Below are 21,581 nucleotides of genomic sequence, written 5' to 3' on the forward strand. Positions count from 1 at the left end.
GCAGGCCCGGGCCCGGGGAGGGCTGGGGAGGTGGGGTCGGCATCTGGGGGAGGTCTGCCCCCTGAACGCTCCCACCTGGGCAGGCCGGGCTCCCCCTGGCTCCTGGGCAGGCCTGGCTGGGGTCCCAGATTCCAGGAGGGAAGTGGAGCCCAGCCGGGGGGGTGGGGGGGGTGGGGGGGGGGAGGTCTGTGGCCTCTTCAGGGGCTGCCGTCTCCGCAGTCTGAGGACTGTGACTCCTCCGAGCATGTGTCCTTGTCTGGAAGGGACGGGAAAGGATGGCCTCCGTGCAGCCGACCCCAGCAGCGTGGCTCACAGCCCTTCCCAAGGTCCTGTCTGAGCTCCCCACCCCCACCCCCCGCCTGGGGGTGTGAGGGGCTCCTGGGTCCTGGGGTGTCTTCTAAGCCGAGGCCCTTGCGTCGGGCTCCCAGCACGCTGCCTCCTGCATGAAGGTGCGCTGCCTGGTGGTCCTGATTGGGGGCTGGAGGTGGCTCCGTGTTGCCGGCTGGGTCTGCAGGGCGGGCTTGGTGCCCTCGACTGGGACCAGCCTTGGCCACGGCAGGAGGCCAGCCAGGGCCCTCGGGACGCAAGGCTCTCCCCCTGGCTCCCTGCTACGCCCATGGCCCACGCCCCGGCTGCCTGGTCGCTGCCTGATGCCTATGGATCTCCCTTTAAAGTGTTCTGTCTTTTTTTTTTTAATTCTCACCCGAGGATATTTTTTCATTGACTTTTTTGAGAGAGTGGAAGAGAGAGGGAAAGACACAGAGAAACATTGATTGGTTGCCTCCTGCACAAGCCCCCTGCCCCGACCCGCGGGACAACAACGGGGGAACGAAGAGACACCCTAGGAGAATGAGACAAACAAGGGACACGAAAGAATGGAGGCAAGACAAGTTCTGATCAAGCCTCAAATTTTATTCTCACAGCGGCAGGATATATACTGTTTTAGGGACGGGGGGTGGGGGGGGTTGGTGGGGGGGGTAAAGGGGTCTATGGGCAGTAACCTATTACTAGAGATTTATTAGGCTCCTGATGGCTGTGCTTATCAGCGGAGATGTGTGATTTAGCGGCTGTGTGAGGGTAGTTTATCTTTAACTGCTGGCCAATTTGCAAGACACAGGTGGTTTCTGGTAATTAGGAGTTTCTGGAGGAACCAGAAACGTATAGTTCTTAAGATGGCTTTGTCTAAGCCAATATCTCTTATGGCTCCCAACAGCCCCCACCAGGGCCTGGGCCGGGGAGGAGCCTGCAACCCAGGCCTGTGCCCTTGACCGGAATCGAACCCAGGACCCTTCGGTCCGCAGGCCGACGCTCTATCCACTGAGCAGCCGGCCAGGGCTAAGGTGTTCTGTCTTAATGAAGGACGACGTTTACCCAATTCCAAACGTTCTCCAGATCCAAGGCGAGGACATCGTGTGTGAAGGGAATGCATTTCTCGGTTGTAATTTGGGTTCTGTGGGTCAGCCTGCGGGCCTGGCTGGTAAGTGCCCTGAAACAGAATGACTGCAGATCGGGGTGCCCCCGAGGCGGGTAGCAGCGCACCGCCACCTTCTGGCCACAGCGAGGAACTGGCCGCACTGGAGCCGCTCGGAACGGTGGCAGTGGGGGCGCCAGGGCTTGTGGGTCCCCTTGCCTGGTCTCCCCCGAGTTCTGGTTCAGACGTGAGGTGACTAAGGAGGCAGAGGCGGGGGTGGCAGCAGCGGCTCTTCAGGATCAAGTTGGCTCCCGGCAGGAGGGCGGCAAACCCCCGAGAAGCGGGACGGCGAGGGCGCACGGGGATGGGGGCGGGCGCCAGGGCGGCCAGCGAGGGGCCGGGACCGCGGCGACGGAGCTGCAGGCAGGCTGTCCCGCCCCGGGCCCCTGCCCCCGCCGTGTCCCTCCGCGGGGCCGGCCGGGGAGGCATTACCCTGCCCGCCCCCGGCCTGCGCAGCTCGCGGTCGGACAGCCGCACCTGGAAGCCGAGGGCCGGTGCGCGCAGCCCGGGGGTGGGCTCCTGGGTGCAGGGCGGGCGGGGCCTGGTGGGCGCACAGCGCGAGCGCCCGGGGCCCGGAGAGGCGCTTCGTCCCGGCCGCGCGCTCCTGCCCTGGTGCCCCCCGGGGGCGCGGCTCCTCGGGGCGCGGGGGACGCTGGGCGGCGAGGCTCGGCAGGAGAACCCGGGGCGCAGGGCGGGCGCAGATTGTAATTTGGGGTTTTGGCGATCGACCTGTGGGCTGACCACCTGGCTGATACGTGCACCTGAGACAGAATGGCCCCGTCCCCGCGCACCCCCACCCCCGCCCCACCCGCGGTCGGGGCACAGGCCCGGGTGGCGGGCTCCGTCCCCAGCGTGGGGCGCGCAGGAGGCAGCCGGTCCACGATTCTCTCTCATCACGATGTTTCTCTCTCTCCTTCTTCTCTGAAATCAATAAAAACATTAAAGAAAGAAAATGGCTCCTCAGTCACTATGGCTACTTTTTTCCTTTTTAAAAATATGTTCTTATTGACTTGAGAGAGAGGAAGGGAGAGAGAGGAACATCGATGGGCTGCCTACCGCCCGCCCCCGCGCGAGATGGAGCCGGCGACCCAGGCTGCGCCCTGCCTGGGGATGGCGACGGCCACGGTCCAGTGCGCGGGCCATGCTCAGCCAACTGGCCGCACCGGCCAGGCCTCCACGACTGCGATTTTAAATCCGTTTTCTAAATGGCGATGAGAAAGCCTTCTGAAAAGCATAGGTCTAAAAAATACCGGTCTTTCTGCTCCTTTGCTAAAAAAACACACACTAAACAAAACAATCTCGCGGAAGCCGGTTTGGCTCAGTGGATAGAGCGTCGGCCTGCAGACTGAGGGGTCCCGGGTTCGATTCCGGTCGGGGGCATGTACCTGGGTTGCGGGCACATCCCCGGTGGGAGATGTGCAGGAGGCAGCTGATCGATGTTTCTCTCTCATCGATGTTTCTAACTCTCTGTCTCTCTCCCTTCCTCTCTGTAAAAAAACCAATAAAATATATTTAAAAAAACAAAACAAAACAATCTCACCATCGCACTTAATATGTATTAAGTGTGAGTTACATCCTGCAAATGTCTGAGTCGACACTTTCTGACTTTCCGCCTCGTCTCCCGCCACCGACCCCAGCCACACGCTTCCCTCGGGTCTGAATCTGAGACGGGCTCGGCCCTCAGGCCGCCCCTCCCCGCAGACCCTCCCGGGCCTTCCTCCCGCCTCCTGGGCACCGCGTCCAGTCGGTTTCTAGGAGGGGACGGTGGGCACTCCGCTTAGACACCCACAGGCTCTTGGGGAGTCTCCCATGGGGACCCCACTTCCACTAGCGCGCTCTAACCCCTCAGGCGTCTTCCTCCCAACCCGCCCGCCCCCAAAGTCAGGAGAGGAGACCCCGGGTTTTAGGCTTGGTTTGCTGGGAGCCGCTCCCAGGAATCGGAATCCTGAGCCAGTGGCACAGGCCAGGGCCAGCCCTTCATCAGATCCATTCCCGTGGGGACGTCCCGTGACGGAGCCTTTGACGTGTTTTTATTTCTCAGTCCCACGTGTATTGAGTCTCTTCTAGCTACATGTTGATGTCAACCCGGTGTGGCTCAGTGGATAGAGCCATCAGCCTGCGGACCGAAGGGTCCTGGGTTCGATTCCGGTCCAGGGCACATGCTTGGGTTGCAAGCTCGATCCCCAGTACGGGGCGTGTAGGAGGCAGCCGATCCATAATTCTCATCATTGATGTCCCTCTCTCTCTCTCTCTCTCTCTCTCCCCCCCTTCCTCTCTGAAATAAAAAAATATATATTTTTTATATTTCTATTTTTCTAATGCACCTCCTTTGGCTTACGTTCCACAGGATGCAGTTGGGCTGCTTACAGGCAAGGACGCTGACAATCGGACGCAGCGCCTTCCCTTGTAACCAGCCTCAACCTAAAGCCGCCCTTTCCCCATCAGATGCCTCCACGGGATTGCCTGGGACTGCGTACTGTGTGACCATTCACGTCCGCTGCCTTAGAGGTTTCCCCTCTCCCTGATGCTCGGGCGAAGGGCCCGCTTCCCACCCTCTGTCGTCCTAGCGTGTGACCTGTGTACCTGTCGGGTGTCGGATTCCTGATCGATAAGTGACTGCTGTTTTGTCCACTATCGCTAAATAATCATCCTGGGTTTGCAAATAGAATTCTCTTTACTACAGCGAGGGAGTCGATGCCAGGTGGACCGCACTCATCGCCGTATCACGGACCCAAAGAATACATCACCAGGACGCTGGCCTCGCGGGCCTTGGACACCACACACACGATGCTGGTGCTGTCGCAGATCGCCCTGGAGTAGTAGCTGCCGAAGGAAGCACAGCACCCTCAGTGGGCGGGAGGGAGCGCAGGTCTATGGTGGGGTTTTTGTTTTCTTTTTAAATTTTTATTGATTTCAGAGAGGGAGAGAGAGAGAACCACCAGTGATGAGAGAGAATCATTGATTGGCTGCCTCCTGCATGCCCCCACTGGGGATCGAGCCCTCAACCTGGGCATGTGCCCTGACCAGGAATTGAACCCGAGACCCTTCAGTCTGCAGGCTGACGCTCTACCCACTGAACAACACTGGCCGGGGCAAAGAATCTTTTCTGTTTAAACTCTAGGACCCCTTGTTAATTTGCTTAACTAGACATTTGAAATCGTGAGGAAGAGTCATCGCCAAGCAGGGCTCACCAGCTGGGCGTGGGGTCGGCTCGCCTTTGCTCCAGGTGGCAGCAGCTCAGGAGGCCCGCGCCGCGGCCTTCCTCCTCCCACATGTACAGGTGCAGGTAGTTGTCCATGGACGCGGTGAGGACGTGGAGCGAGTCCTGCGGAGGAGGGCCAGGGTGAGCGGCGCCCCCGCCGGAGCCGGGGGCAGGAGGAGGGCGTACGCACCACCCATAAGGAGCAGATGGTGTTCTGGTGGTGGCTGAGTCGATGCAGCAGGTGACCTCGGATGGAGAAGAGGAACAGGTGTGGCCCGCTCTCAAAGACGATCGAGTCTCCGTCCCGGACCCCCATCCGGAGCGGGTCCTCCATCTCGTCCGGCAGCATGAAGGCCGCAATCTGACGGGCTGTTTTCGGGGGAAACACACGACCAGGCAGACTTTGGGTCGTGTCGTCAGAGCCACCTCCTGACCCTGAATGAAAAGATAAACTCCCCCGCCTGGGGGCTCAGGGGTTGAGCATCGACCTAGGAACCAGGAGGTTGTGGTTCGATTCCCGGTCGGGGCCCAGGCCCGGGTTGTGGGCTCGATCCCCAGTGGGGGGCGTGCAGGAGGCAGCCGATCCATTACTCTCTCATCATGGATGTTTCTCTCTCTCTCTCCCTCTCCCTTCCTCTCCGAAATCAATGAAAATATATTTTTAAAATAACAATGAATCAGACAGGCCTCCAGCTAAGAAAGCCCCGCCCTGCAGAGGCGGCCGGCCGATCGCAGGCCCACCTTCCAGGCCCGAGCGGCCCCCAGGGCTCGTCGCTGTCAGGTCGAAGGTGCCGAACCCTGTCCTCCTGCAGGACGCTCTCCGGAACATCACGGTCACCCTGTTGGCGCACTTCAGGGCCCAGCAGGCTTGGCTGCAGAATGCGAACGGGAGAGAGACGCTCGCGGGGGCGCTGCCTCCAGGCCTCAGCAGGCCCTGGGCGGAGAACACCTGTGGGGAGACCAGTGCACGGGGTCAGGCGAAGGGGTCACCGTCTCCGAGCAGCAGCAGCACCAGGAAACCCTCCACGGCGCGCCCTGGGCCGTAGCTCGGTGGCTAGAGCGTCGGCCTTCGGACCGAAGGGTCCTGGGTTCGATTCCGGCCAAGGCTGCGGGCTCCATCCTCCGTAGGAGGCAGCTAATTCGTGATTCTCTCTCTCTCATCACTGATGTTTCTCTCTCTCCCTCTCTCTTCCTCTGTGGCCAAAGCTTTATCCGAGTCGCAGGAAGGCTTTCGTAGTCACTGTCACTCGTTGTCCTCCTGTCCTGCCCGTCACCGGGGTCACACGGAGCAGGGTCCCCAGCGCCCCCTCCCCATGGTCTCCGTGCGGCCGCCCTGGGCCCCCACCAGGTTGCGGCAGGTCCCCTCCGAGCCGTCGCTGCGCCTCCCTCAGCTCCCTGCTCCCTGGGGCCCAGCCACATGCTCGCCCGGCCGGCCAGGCTCAGGGAGAGAGCGTCGGCCTGCAGACCAAAGGATCCCGGGTTCGATTCTGGTCAAGGGCACAGGCCAGGGCTCCATCCACCGAGCCAACCCAGCGGCGCCAGGCCCCCCTCCTGTCGCGCCCCCTGCTCCATCCCGGGCTGACTCAGGCCCCAGGCGCCCATTTTCACTCACAAACCTCCGTCCCTGTGAAGGGGTTGCTACGCCCAGGACAGCGGCTCTCGGCTCCAGGAACGGAGGCCGCGTGTGCTGGGCCTCGAGGGGGCGGCCGTCCGGTCCTGGCCGAGCTCCGGGCCGGGGACCCTCCCGCCTCCACCCCTCACCCTGACCCTCCGAGGCCGCGGCTAAGCACCGGGCGGCCCTACCTTGGGCAGCATGTGCGGGTGGATCCCCGAGGCGAAGACCCACTTCCTGTTGGGCGAGCAGTACAGGAGGTCCACGCTGTAGTCGAACGCGTTCACGCGGGACACGCTGGCCAGCGCGGGCACCGTCAGCGTGTGGATGTCCCCTTCGGAGTCGCCCACCTGCAGCAGAGCACGCCCGCCCGTCACGGGAGGAGACCCTAGAGCCCGGGGGGCGGCCTGGCAGGGGGGGCGGGGCCCCCATTTCTTTCTTTCTTTAAAAAATATTTTTATCCATTTCAGAGAGGAAGAGAGGGGGAGAAACATCAATGCTGAGAGAGGATCATGGATCGGCTGCCTCCTGCACGCCCCCCACTGGGGATCGAGCCCGCAACCCGGGCCTGTGCCCTTGACCGGAATAGAACCCGGGCCCTTCTGTCTACAGGCTGATGCTCTATCCACTGAGCCACCCGGCCAGGGCAGTGCCACCATTTCTTCAGCCACAGAGAGGAGGTGAACTCTGACCAGCCTGCCCCACAGGGTCCTGGGATGATCCCAGGGAACACGCTGTCCTAAGGCCCAGCACCCAGGCTGGTGGCTCAGTCGCACAGCGACTGCCTTTTTCTCAATGTCTCTCCCCACGTGACCCCTGTCCAAGGTCATGTCCTCCAACAAGACACACGGGAAGGAAGACACTCGATGTAGCATCACCCCGGGTCTCTGCTGTCAGAGCTGAGCAAAGGTGCTGAGGAATGACAGGGGCCAAGGGGGTGTAAACGTCTGTGTGGCCCCAGCGGAGGCGAGAACAGATGCCTCAGGAGCACAGGGGGAGCCTGGCCGGTGTGGCTCAGTGGATAGAGCTCCAGCCCAAGGACTGAAGGCTCCCGGGTTCAGTTCCAGTCAAGGGCACGGACCTCGGTTGCAGGTTCCCGGACAGGAGTGCGTGCAGGAGGCAACCCATCTGTCTTTCCCTTCTACTCTCTCTAAAAAATGCCAATGGGAAAAATATCCTCAGGTGAGGATTTACCAAAAAAAAAAATGCCTGACTGGCATGGCTCAGTGGTTGAGCATCAACCTATGAACCAGGAGGTCACGGTTCGATTCCCAGTCAGGGCACTTCCCAAGTTATAAGCTTGATCCCTAGTGTGGGGCGTGCAAGAGGCAGCCGATCAATGATTCTCTCTCATCATTGATGTTTAGCTCTCCCTCTCCCTTCCTCTCTGAAATCAATAAAAATATATTTTAAAAAATAGATTCAATGCAATCCCTATTAAAATACCAATGGCATATTTCACAGACCTAGGACAAACGCTCCAAAAATTCATATGGAATAAAAAAAGACCCCGATTAGCTACAGCAATCCTGAGAAAGAAGAACAAAGTTGGGGGGATCACAATACCAGATATCAAGCTGTATTACAAAGTCATTGTTCTCAGAACTGCCTGGTACTGGCACAAGAAGAGACACATTGGCCAAATGAACGGACCGGAGGACCCAGAAATCAACCCAAGCCATTGCGCTCAATTAATATTTGACAAAGGAGGCAAGAGCATACAATGGAGTCAAGGCTACTGGTGTTGGGAAAATTGGACAGACACATGCAAAAAAAAAGAAAAAAGAAACTAGACCACCGACTTACACCATACACAAAAACAAACTCAAAATGGATAAAGGACTTAAAGGTAAGACGGGAAACCATAAACCTCTTAGGATAATCCATAGGCAGCAAAATAGCAGACGTATGTGTAGCAATGTCTTTACAGACACAGCTCCCTAGGGCAATGGAGACCAAGGAGAAAATAACCAATGGGGCTCCATCAAAACAAAAGGCTTCTGCTCAGCAAAAGAAACCAACAGCCCTGACCGGTGTGGCCCAGTGGATGGAGCGTCGGCCTGCGGACTGAAGGGTCCCGGGTTTGATTCCGGTCAAGGGCATGGACCTGGGTTGTGGGCACATCCCCAGTGGGGGGTGTGCAGGAGGCAGCTGATGGAAGTTCCTCTCTCATCGACGTTCCTAACTCTCTATCCCTCTCCCTTCCTCTCTGTAAAAAACCAATAAAAATATATTAAAAAAAAAAAAGAAAGAAAGAAACCAACAACACAAGAGAGCCCACTGCATGGGAGAACATATTTGCCAACATTATCTAAATAATGAAAGCGTGATATGCTAATTAGACCAGGCAGCCCAACGACCTTCCGGACATCCTTCCGAAGCTGGGGCTGCGAGGGCCCCAAGCCCCTTGCACGAATTCTGTGCATCCGGGCCTCTAGTCTAGTATCTGATAAGGGTTTAATCTCAAAAAAAAAAAGAAAGAAAGAAAGAGAAGAAGGCAGGTTGGGCGGTGACCGTCAGGGGGCCCGACGCCTGCCCAGGCCGTGGGCAGCCCGCTCACCATGAGGACGGGGCCGTCGTCCGCAAGGAAGGCCTCCAAGGAGAAGCAGCACCTGGGCATGCTGCGCGCGGCCAGGGGCTCCGCGTCCTGGCAGTTCCACACCTTGACGGTCTCCTCCCTGTCCACAGTGAACGCCAGTGACCGCTGGGGCAGGGTGGCCAGGTACTTGATGTTGGCCTGCTGGGCGGGGCTGGACCAGGTCAGAGAGCCCTGGGCGGGGAGCACAGGCGATTCAGGGGGCGCTCCCCGGGGGTGTGGGTCCTGCCCCTGCTTATTTGAAGCTTCCCCCAAACCAGGTGTCTTTTTTCCAGGAACAGAATTAAGAAAGTTCTGCTGGCCCTAGCCGGTATGGCTCAGTGGATAGAGCGTTGGCCTGCGGACTCAAGGGTCCCAGGTTCGATTCCGGTCAAGGGCATGTACCTTGGTTGCAGGCACATCCCCAGTGGGGAATGTGCAGGAGGCAGCTGATCGATGTTTCTGTCTCATCGATGTTTCTAACTCTCTATCCCTCTCCCTTCCTCTCTGTAAAAAATCAATAAAATATATTTTTTTTTAAAAAAGAAAGTTCTGCTGCATCTCAGCCACGTGAGGGTCGTGAACATAAGGCGTCGTGAAGCCCTGGCCGGTGTGGCCCAGTGGGTAGACCGTCGGCCTGCGGATGGAAAGGCCCAGGCTGGATCCGGTCAAGGGCACATGCTCAGTGCAGGCTCCTCCCCGGCCCGGGCCCTGGTCGGGGCTCCTGCAGGAGGCAGCCCATCAATGTCTCTCTCACATAGATGTTTCTCTCTCCCCGTCCCTTTCCTCCCTTGCACTCTCTCTAAAAAAATAAAAATTAAAAAATAAATAAAGAAAAAAGAAAAAAAAAGAAAGAAAAATAAAAATAGATCAATGGAAAAATCATCCTCAGGGGAGGGTGGGAATTTAAAAAGTGAATTCTCTGCGCACTATAGTCTAAGCCAGTGATGGCGAACCTATGACACGCGTGTCGGAGGTGACACGCGAACTCATTTTTTTGGTTGATTTTTCTGTGTTAAATGGCCTTTAAATATATAAAATAAATACCAAAAATATAAGTCTGTTTTACTGTGGTTGAAATATCAAAAAATTTCTATATGCGACACGGCACCAGAGTGAAGTTAGGGCTTTTCAAAATGCTGACAGGCCGAGCTCAGAAGGTCCGCCGTCACTGGCCTAAATGAAGGGTGGCGAGTTACGGTTAGAAGACCTGATTGGAAACTTCCTGCTGCCAAAGGAGGGGCCCCGCCCTCCCACTCCGGCTTCGCCTGCGGACAGGGTGGCCACAGGGGCCGGCCGTGTGCTCATCGCAGACTCACCTCCTGCACGTCCCAGGCGTAGAGCACGCGCCTTGAAGACACGGCGCAAACGATGGACTTCTGTCCGCTGATGGAGGGGTCGCTTCCTGAGAAGTAGGCCAAAGGCCCCAAGACGCCTGGAAGGCAACGCAGGCAATCCTCGGCCACCAGGCACTCAGGAGAGACCCGCTGAGCAAGGAGGATTCTGGGACAGTAAGTTAAGTTTCCTGCAGCCTTAATGGAGCAGAGGATGGAACCCTGGCTTCAGCGTCATTCAAACCTGGCCCCTGGGGAGATGTTCACCGATTTGTTTTTCCTCGTTAACCTCAGTTTCCATAGATATAACATGGGGATTAAAAATAATTCCATCGGGTCCTCGCCGGTGTGGCTCAGTGGGTAGAGCACCAGCCTGCAGACTGAAGGATCCTGGGTTCGATTCCCCGTCAGGGCCCATGTCCTGGTTGCAGGCTCGATCCCCAGTAGGGGGTGAGCAGGAGGCAGCCGATCTATGATTCTCTCTCATCATTGATGTTTCCATCTATCTCTCCCTCTCCCTTCCTCTCTGAAATCAATAAAAATAAGTAAGTAAATAAATGTTTCTTTTCCTTTAAAATGTGTATTCCAGGAGGGATGGGAAAAGGGAGTCATGGGCCCGGTTTTACGTTGTGCAAAGATCACTCTGGGTTCTCCAGGCGGCACAGGGGACACGGCCGGGAGCAGGGACAGTGCTTGTCATCACAGCAGCCCAGTCCCGTTCCGTCTTCATTCCCTTTCTCTTCGCTGAATGAGAACACACATGAGCACACATGTGCGCACACACATTGGCGCGCGCACATGCAGGCACACACGTGCACACACGTGCACATGCACATGAGCACATACACATGCACACACATTGGCGTGCACGCACACACATGAGCACACACATGCACACACATTGGCGCGCACACGCACACACATGCAGGCACACACATGCACACACACTGACGCGTGCACATGCACATGAGCACACACACATGCACACACATTGGCACACACACATGCAGGCACACACATGCACACACTGTCGCGTGCACATGCACACGAGCACATACACATGCACACACATTGGCACACACACATGCAGGCACACGCATGCACACACACTGACGCGTGCACATGCACACGAGCACATACACATGCACACACATTGGCACACACATGCAGGCACACGCATGCACACACACTGACGCGTGCACATGCACACGAGCACATACACATGCGTGTGTGCAGGCACACAGCCCAAAGCAGTGCGTTTCCTCCACAGTGAACCGCGCTGCCCGTCCCGCACCGAGGCTGCCGGTGGCCTCCCGGTAGGAGAAGTCCTGCGGCTGGGCCCGTGCCATGCGGAGCTCGCGCCGGGCCTGGGCGAGGAAGAGCTGCTTCCACGCGGGCACCTGCGGGGCCTCCCAGGAGCCGCTCCATCTGCTCCGACACAGGCTTCTGGGAAGAGTCACGCCCGCCTTTACCCGCTGCAGCCCCTCAGCCCCCCACCCCAGCCACCCCCAGGCCTCCGCTCACACCCCAGGGACACCTTCCCTCCCCTCCCCTCCCCCCTCCCCCCCTCCCTCCTCCCTCCCCTCTGCCCGCCCTCCCCCCTCCCCTGGCCGTACCTCCACAGGTTCTCGTCATCTGCCATCTTGTTCCAGTGCTTGGGGGAGAGAAGGGGGAGAAGCAGGCAACTGGTACCCAAACGCGGGCCCCTCCGTCACTGTCTTCTGTTCTGGGAGCAAGGCCCTCGCGGGGAACGAGCCACCCTCCTGGGTCTCCAAGCCGCCCAGGCGGGGCCCACGGGACATGGTGACGGCAGAGGCCGTCGCTGCCGGGACAGGGCCCTCCTGGGCGACTCTGGGGGCTTCCTAGGCTGGACATGGGGCTTCGAGAGCCACTGTCAGCACAATGACCCCCGGGCACCCCGTTGTCATGTTCACGGAACAAACAGGCTCCGAGGGTGAGGGGTGCTGGCCCGACCACCACGCGCACCTGCAGTTTGCTAATCGGCGCTCAAAGCGGCCAAGAGACGCACCGACTCCCAAGGGCACCGACGGGCACGCCAGGCCTGACGAGGTCACGGTAAGGGACAAAGGAAGCTCGTGTGGGTGTGATGCTGGGGCGCCAGGATCCCGAGGCCCGAGAGCAAGGGGAGGGGTCCTGTACTGGCACCAAGCAGGTGGACAGAGCGCAGAGGCCGGGGCGAGCACTCACCTTGTTCACCTGGCCCGCCTGCAGCAGGCTGGAGGCGTCCAGGAAGGAGAAGATGTGCAGCAGCGGCACTTTAGGCAACAGCGACGGCACCTGCACCTGCACCTCCGCCTGCGCCTGCGCCTCCGTCTCTGCCTCCGTCTGCACCTCCGCCTCTGTCTCTGCCTCCGTCTGCACCTCCGCCTCCGTCTCTGCCTCCGTCTGCACCTCCGCCTCCGCCTCCATCTCCATCTCCATCTCCATCTCCATTTCCATCTCCGCCTCCATCTCCATCTCCATCTCGTGGCCGAGCCTGAGCCCGTGGCCAGCTCCTTCCCCCCCGCAGGCTGCCCTGCATTTAACGTGGCCCCGGCAGCGCCCTGGGAGGCTGCCCACCTGCCCCCGGGCTGGAGCGGACAGGCTGCAGGTGCCCGGCCTCCACTCCCACCTGCGGAGAGGCAGCCGCTCTCCCCTAAGGAAGCCCGGCCCCCCTGCCTGCTCTCCAGCGGACGCTGCTCTCCCAGGGAGCTGCCTGCCACACCATTTACCGTTTGCTTGAATCTTTGTGATTTTATTCATTTATTTTTTAAAAGAAAGATGTCATTTTTAAAAATATATTTTTTTAATTCATTTCAGAGAGGAAGGGAGAGAGAGAGAGAGAGAAACATCAGTGATGAGAGAGAATCAGTGATCGGCTGCCTCCGGCACGCCCTGCACTGGGGATCCAGCCCACAACCCGGGCCTGTGCCCGACTGGGAATCGAACCGTGACCTCCTGGCTCCTAGGTCGACGCTCAGCCACGGAGCCCCGCCGGCCGGGCCAGCCTGTTGTCCTCTGAACATCTGTGCTTTGACCTTAAAGGCACCGGACTCCGCGTGCTCACACAGCTTCCTGGCCCCCGTGCGTGCTCTGTGTCCCATCCGCCCTCTGGCTCAGAGTCTCCTCCGTTTCGCGTTGCTTGCGACCCTCCTGTTCTCGGGGTCAGTCCCTTCGCTCGCATCCGACGCCCACCCCAGCTTTCCCTCCGAGGACACTCCCTGGTGCGCCCTCGCCGGCTCCCGCCCGGCAGCCCAGCCGGCGGCGAGGCTGTAAGTGGATTAAGCCCACGTGTTTGGTGTCTGGTCTCCCTCTCTCCCTGGACGGGATGTAATTTCTCTGATGAAAGGAGTCTGTCTCTCTCACGCGCTCGGGACTCACAGGCCAGGCTTGTTGTGCAAACAGAAGATTGAATTACACGCAGCAGAGGAAGGGATGGGCGGTGGCCCGGGGCTGGCCGGCAGGGCCAGGCCCTGGGGGCCGTCCCCACGGGGACCTGGTGACCCCGTGACCGCCGGGAGCTCCCGCCGGAGGCAGGGGCAGAGGGGAACGAGACTCAGGCTTCGCTTTCCCTGTTGAAAATAGACACCATTTCCCCCCCTTCCCTTCTCTTGGAGCAGTGGTTCTCCACCTTCCGGCCCTTTAAATACAGTTCCTCGTGCTGTGGCCCAACCGTAACATTATTTTCGTGGCTACTTCATCACTGTCATGCTGCTGCTGTTGTGAATCGTCATGTGAATATCTGACGTGCAGGATGGTCTTAGGCGACCCCTGTGAAAGGGTCGTTCGACCGCCAGAGGGGTCGCGGCCCACAGGTTGAGAACCGCTGTCTCAGAGCCCTTGCTCTGGAAACCTCGTCGCTGTGAGTCTCTCTATGGCTCTGACATGCGTAAAGGTTTTAGACGCTGTATGACTCGGGAATATTTTTCTGAAGGACCTGGGCGCCATCTCTCTGAAATACAAACACCCTCGCCAGGTCGGCTCAGTGGACAGAGCGTGGGCCTGCGGACCGAAAGGTCCCGGGCTCAGTTCCGCGGAAGAGCACGTACCTGGGTTGCAGGCTCCTCCCGGCCCTGGGCCCTGGCCGGGGCTCGTGCAGGAGGCGACCTATTGATGTGTTTCTCTCACATGGATGTTTCTCTCTGTCTTTCCCTCTCTCTTCCACGCTCTCTAAAATCAATGGAAAATATCCTCGGGTGAGGATTTAAAAATAAATAAAGTCTAATTTTTGAAAAAAGAGAGAGATTTCTTTTTCTGCTTCTACAAAACCAGTGAACTAACTAGTCACCCCCTCGCAGGTGCACGTGGAATGAACCCTGTCTGGAGGGCACTTGGGCGATGGCCGGAGCTGCTCGGCCACATGAGATTCCCGTCCCTCCGTCCCTCCGTCCCTCCGTCCCTCCGTCCTTCCGCCCCACAGTGGGCTGCTGGGAGACGCATCGCCTTCTGGCCAAAGGCTGTCCAACAGTGAGACCTGCTCCCTCCGACCTCTGTGTGAGCGGCTTCCTAGCGGGGAGACTTTGTTTTAAATGACGTTCCCCTGAAACGAAGGCTAAGGCGGTGGCGGGAGCGGCTGCGGAGCCAGCTGAGAGGGTGACTGAAGGGAACTGGAATCTGCTTAAGGAAGAGCGGGTGGGGAGGCGGAGCCACAGGGCACTGAGCCGGAGGGCGTTGGGGGGGGGGGGGGGGGGCTGCTCGGCTCCCTGAGAAGCCAGAGAAGGGGGGGCCGGAGACAGGCTCAGGGCTCCGCACAGGAAGGGCTGCGCTGCGGGCTCCCCTGGGTGCAAGTCTCCTGCATCCCTCCCAGGGAAGAAGGGGGGGACGGTGTGGGCATGCTGGGGGGGCACGCTGGCTCCCTTGTGTTGAGGGTCTCACCCCCTCAGGTGGGAATCTCAGGGGAGGGTCTCAGTAGAATACTCATCAGCTCCCAGGTGAGCTGTCAGGGTCGTGGTCTCCAGTGTTGTCGGCGCCAGGACAGGGGTCACTAGTCAAGGCAGCGGCCGAGGCAGCCACGGTCACTGGTCTGGTTTTGCTGCTTTTCTGGGCCTGGAGCTGAGACACGACTGAGGCCGCGATGTTATCTCCAGGGGGGAAAGGTCAGGGGTTCAAACCGCATGACCAGCCATACGCTGGGGGGGGGGGGGGGCACCCTAGGGACCAGGGTCTTGTTTTCTCATTTTTACCCCTTGCTGGGCGCGGGGCCTTCCGCCCTGGTGACCCGTGCCCGGCCCGTCGTCCTCGTCTGCCAACCGCCTGCCACGGCTGCTTGACTTTCCTCTCCACAGTGGCGGACACGCAGACATCGGTGGGGAAATGGGCGTGTTTGCGTCCACCTCCTGGGCAGCCCCGTCGCACTCTCTGTCTCACTGTGGACACAGATGCCTGGTGCCGGGGCTCTGGGGAGGAGGAGGCAGGCACGCCCTCGGGGACGCTCATCCCTCCCAGGAGCCGTAGTCCCTCTGGACGGTGGACGGAGGTTCTCCGTCGTCATTTACCTCCGGGGACTCTGCCTCCCATCGCGCTGGAAATCGCCGGCAAGTTTCTGCTCCAGTTAATGTTGACATTCTGTTTGGGCACTTTCCTTAGCTGCTAGGAGTTGCTTAAACGTATTTTTAAAAAATAAGTTTGTATTGATTTTTGAGAGAGAGAGAGGAAGGGAGAGGGAAAGAGAAGCATCGATTGGCTGCCTCCTGCACGCCCCTGCCGGGGCTCAGTCGCGAAAGGCCTGTGCCCGGCCCGGGAGTCTGACCGGCCGTCTCTGGGTCCGCGGGACAACACTCAACCTGTTTGCCTCCAAGCCTCTAAACCTGGGCTCCTTTCCTGCCACTGGCAACCCCAGCTCCTTCCACCAGCCCCCGCTCTCCGCCCGGATTCAGCGACGTTCTCCTCCAGAGCCTCACGTGGGAAATGTTCCAGGGAACGTGTGCTGTGAGATTGAGAGAGCGCCCGCCCCAGGCACCGTGTTGGGGTCCTGAGCCTGTCCTGTCCCTGAGCGGAGCCCGCCCTGCCCTCAGGGGGTGTGACCGCGCCCTCTGCTCCTGACGACTTCCGTTTCACTTCAGGGCCTCTTCTAGGGGTGCCCACCTGCTCTTTAACGCCGACTCCAGTCACAGTGGATGTTAAAAGAATGTAGGGCTCTAAATTTTCCTGTGACACCTCCTAGACCAGCGATGGCGAACCTAGGACACGCGTGTCAGAGGTGACACGCAAACTCATTCTTTTGGTTGATTTTTCTTTGTTAAATGGCACTTAAATATATAAAATAAATATCAAAAATATAAGTCTTGGTTTTACTATGGTTGCAAATATCAAAAAATGTCTATATGTGACACGGCACCAGAGAGAAGTTAGGGTTTTTCAAAATGCTGACACGCGAGCTCAGAAGGTTCGCCATCACTGTCCTATACAAATGTGACTTTTACACACAAATCTTGGGAACCGCCTGATTTCTCTATTTACATAGAAAGGAATGAGATCTTTGTGTTCCCAGACTCAGGGCCTGTGCCTGCGGGTTTGTCCGCTGGTTTTGTTTGTCTCGAGCCGGATGTAGAGAGGGAGCCAGTGTGTCCCGCTCCCCCCCCCCTCCCCCCCCCCCCCCCCCCCCCCCCGCACAGGACTGGACACGTGAGCAAGTTAAGTTCGGAGGATTCGGCGATTCTCCGTCCCTCGTGAGAGCTTTTCTGTTGTTACTTCTGCCCCCATACACCTTCCTCCCCGGCCATTTCTATCCCCATATGTGTCTCCACGGACGCCTTCGGGGCACGACGGCTGCAATGAGCTGGCTATCGAATGGGAATGAGTCGCTGAGTGGGTGGGTGAGACAGGGAAGTGTTTACCGGTGGCAGCCACTCACCATGAGGAGCCGGGCGAGGAGGCGGCTGGGGCTGGCGGAGATGGTTGTGCCTAATGCCTGGTTGACGGCAAGAACCCACTGCAGTTCTTAGGTGTTCTTTTCACACATTTCCGGGTACTCGTATGTGATAGCGTGTTTTCTGTGCTTAGCGTGGGCATCGCCCTGTCCCCTCCTTTGAGGAAGTTTGAAGTCGGCTGTGAGTCAGCGTTCCCCTCCTCCTGGCTCTCCCTCCTGGCCGCCGTCCGGCCCAGCCCCGGGTCTGCAGGCCACGGTCACGTAGCGTCCCCGGGAGGCGACACCGTGGCTCCCGCCTGCGCGACCTGCGTGCGTGCGTTCCTGCCGGGTAAGCCCCCGGACCGGACGCCCGCCTTTGCTCTGTTGGTCGGTCCCCTGTTCCCACGGCGGCCGCTGCCCTAACTGCCAGACACGTAGAGTTCGTTTTCAACGCTGAGAGCCATTTGTCGGCTCATAAGCATCGATTCACTTCTCTGTGTTACTTTGTATCCGTGCTCGTACCGGACACTATTAATTCTAGGTATTTTCATTTAGTTCTGTTTTCAAAGACAAATGGTTATCCTTTCTAAGTAAATGCTTTACTTTTTTTAAATTGTTCATTCCTCTCTTTTTTTCCTCTCCTCACATGTTCTGGCTAGAACAGAAAAATAGTAAAAAAAATATTGCAGTGATGATGTCACACAGATTTGTCTCTGCCTAAAAAGTAAACCACGTCCTTGATTTATTACCCTCGTGTCACTAGACTTACGTGGTTTGGGAATAGTTTAATATGCAGTTTAATATGATGCCCTTACATCTGTTTTAACCTTTCATGGTTATTCAGCAGTGGAATGTAATCTTGAATATACAAGATAAATTAGAGCACCAACAGTAATAGAAGAAATAAAATAGTCAACGAAAGAAGGAATAGCCTGGCCCGTGGGGCTCAGTGATTGAGCGTCACCGACCCATGAACCAGGAGGTCGCGGTTCCGTTCCTGGTCCGGGCACAGGCCTGAGCTCCCGGCTGGGTCCCCAGTGGGGGGCGTGTGGGAGGCAGCCGATCAACGGTTCTCTCCCATCACTGATGTGTCTCTCTCTTTCTCCCCCTCCCTTCCTCTCTGAAATCAATAAAAACATATTTTAAAAAATAAGCTGAAACCGGTTTGGCTCAGTGGATAGAGCGTCGGCCTGCGGACTGAAAGGTCCCGGGTTCGATTCCGGTCAAGGGGCATGTACCTGGGTTGCGGGCACATCCCCAGTAGGAGATGTGCAGGAGGCGGCTGATCGATGTTTCTCTGTCATTGATGTTTCTAGCTCTCTATCTCTCCCTTCCTCTCTGTGAAAAATCAATAAAATATATTAAAAAAATTTTTTTAAAAAAAATAAGTAAATAGCCTTGGCCAGTTTTACCCAGCGGTTAGCGCGTTGGCCCGAGGACCGCATGGTGGCGGGTTCAGCTCCCAGTCGGGGGCACGGACGGCGGCCGCATGTGCGATCCCAGCCCAGTCGGGCACCAGAGGGAGGCAACCAGTCGATGCGTCCTCTCACCTCCCCCCCCCTCTCTCTCTCTTTCTCTCTCTCCCTCTCTCTCTCTCTCTCTCTCTCTCCCTCTCTCTCTCTCTCTCTCTCCCTCTCTCTCTCTCCCTCTCTCTCTCTCTCTCTCTGTATATATATATATACACACACATATATCCCCCCTCCCTCCCTTCTACTCTCTCTAAAAAATTAATGGGAAAAAATATCCTCAGGTGAGGATGAAAGAATAATTAAAATAAATAAGAAAGAATGAAGCATTTTCCTATATTTATAAGAAACTGACAAGAATATGGTATTTCTTTAGAGTAAAAGATGTTAAATTTGATAGATAGCTTCATCATAATTGTGTCTGTAAAATATGAAAAATCAGCCCTAACTCACACCATATGTAGAACTAAGCTTTCAATATTTAAATTAGAAATATCCAGATAACTTAAGATTTAAAGTAAAAATATAAAACAAAATTTTACCAAAAAACACACAAAACTATGTGACTACATCTAATACTTAGGCTCAGGGGCAACCATATCAAACAAGATACGAACGAGGAAACTGTGGGAAAGGAAATCTACCCCCAGCACCCACTGCTGACCCCCGGGAGCGAGCAAAGGCCCGGGCTCCGCCGCTGCTGGGCCCCACCCTGTGGTCGCCCCCCTAGAAATCAGGGGTCCCCATCCCTTCCTCCCCCCTCGGTGCGGCAGGGCCCCAGCCTCTGAATCGGCACAGGCTTAAAGGAGCAACATGACCCCCCAAGGCCGCCCCCCCAAGGTCACCCCCCAGGCGTCCCCCCCCAAGGCTGCCCACCCCCAAGGTCACCCCCCCAAGGCGTCCCCCCAAGGCCGTCCACCCCCAAGGCCACCCCCCCCCAGGCGTCCCCCCAAGGCCGCCCACCCCCAAGGCCGCCCTAGCAAACACCTGGGTCCCGAGAAGCTGGTGGGGGGCCCGGGGTGGGGCGGACAGGGTGAAGCCCAGACGGCAGGCCCTCCAGCACCTCCCGGAGCCCGAAGAGCAGGGGCGGGGGGACCGCAGGCGCGGTGCCGGGGTCCAACCCCAGCGGGTCCAGGGGTCCCCAAAGGTGTGGACGGAGTCGGCAAAGAAGGAATGACATGGAGGCAGCGTTCAGTTGATCAGCAGCCTAGCCAGGATCTCCAGCCAGGATCTCCAGCCAGGTTCTGGTCTGGATCTCCAGAGAGGTTCTGCTTCAGATCTCCAGCCAGGTTCTGTGTCCATGTTCTCTTGCTAGGTTCTCCAGCCAGGTTCTGTCCAGGTTCTCCAGCCAGGTTCAGTCACCAGGTTCTAGTCAGGTTCTCTTGCCCATTTCTGTAGTCAGGTTCAGTCCAGGATCTTTTGCCATGTTCTCTCCAGCGAAGTTCTTCTGTCTCTAGTTCTGTGTTCTAAGCTCTGTATTCTAAGTTCTGAGTTCCAAGTTCTATGTCTTGCTGTCTTGTTGCATCTGTATTTATACCAGTTGATTCAATCCTATCAATCTCTATTACAAAGGTTAGGGCGTTTCTTATCTTCATTCCAGGGAGTAAAGATTATGTAGCTTAAGCACGATTGTTCCTAGTTAAAGTGATTAATTACCCGCCTGGCACTTAGTTAAGGGGTTTTATTCCCTCCCTAACTTCAGGGGAAAATCCCTACCTGGGGAAACAACCTTTCTCAGAGAGGTGACCTTGGTTAAAACACATAGTGCCAAGAAGGTGAGCAAACATATTAAGAACAGTATGCCATATATGCCAGGTCCCTTGAAACAGCAAGGATGGACTGGCTCCCGGCAGCGCGGGGGGGGCGGGCCTGGAGCGGAGGTGCCCCCCCCAAGGTCAAGCGCCCAGGCCGCGCTCCAGCGCCCGATCCCAGGGCCCGCAGGGAGGCCACGAGGGCAGTCTGGCCTCGGCTCTGGGAGGACTTAGCGGACTCGAGGGGGTGGGGGGGTGGATGGAGAGAAGAGGGGGCCGGGGGGGCAGGGTGACCTCTCCCGACGCTCCCGTGGGGGTGGGTGCGGGGGGAGGAGAAGCCCAACCTCCAGGGCTCGGCCCCCCACGGGGCAGCCCCAGGACTGGGGGGCCGGTGGGAGTGGGGGCGCAGGAGGCCCGGCGTCTGGGCCGCTGATGCCGCGCTGGGGCTCCCGGGGCTCGGGAGTCGGGCCGTGGGTGGACCTGCGTGGACAGCGGAGCGGAGGGGCTTCGGACACTTCAGGGTCCAGCGGGAGGCGCCCCGGAAGTTGGGCGCGGGCGAGGTCAGGGCTGAGGGAGGGGTCAGGGCGCCCCCAAAGGCCGAGCCAGCGGCAAATCCCACTGTGTCAGCAAGGCGTGAAATGGGGACGCGTTTCACATCTTTAAAAAATTTAAAAAACTAAAATCCATGCCCTGGCTGGTGTGGCTCAGTGGACAGAGCGCCGGCCTGCGGACCGAAGGGTCCTGGGTTCGATGCCAGCCAAGGGCACAGGCCCGGGTTGCGGCCGAGCCCCAGTGGGGGGCGAGCAGGAGGCGCCAATCAGTGGTTCTCTCATCGTGATGGTTCTGTCTTCCTTCTCCCTTCCTCTGAAACCGATGGAAAGAAAACACGAAAACTAAAATTTAAACAACAGCCAGCTGTCCATCGGGCACGCCGAGTGGCACCTGCACCCCTCGGGGCTGTAACTACTCAGAGCCCAGCCACCCGTGGGAGCTCGCTGCACCCACCTGGCACCTGCGGCCCCTCAGCCCCCTGGCTGGAGACCCACACCCCACTCTCCCCTGCACCCCTCTCCCCCTGCGGCAGCTGCCAGGGACCAGGCTTTGTGCAGAGGGGGCTCTGCGGCTTCCTCGCTGAGCGCCCTGTGTGTGTGTGACCTGCGTGGGATGCTATTGGCTCATCGGGAGGTCTCTCCCCGATGACACCTGCAGGTGCGGAGATGTGTAGTCGTGTGTAAATAGCTGAAGCAACCCTGAATCAGTCATTGCAATAGAGATAAAAACGCCGGGATTCAGCCCTAGCCAGTTTGGCTCAGTGGATAGAGC

The sequence above is a fragment of the Myotis myotis genome, unplaced genomic scaffold (assembly GCF_014108235.1).
Source record: "Myotis myotis isolate mMyoMyo1 unplaced genomic scaffold, mMyoMyo1.p scaffold_m19_p_13, whole genome shotgun sequence".
Lineage (NCBI taxonomy): Eukaryota > Metazoa > Chordata > Mammalia > Chiroptera > Vespertilionidae > Myotis > Myotis myotis.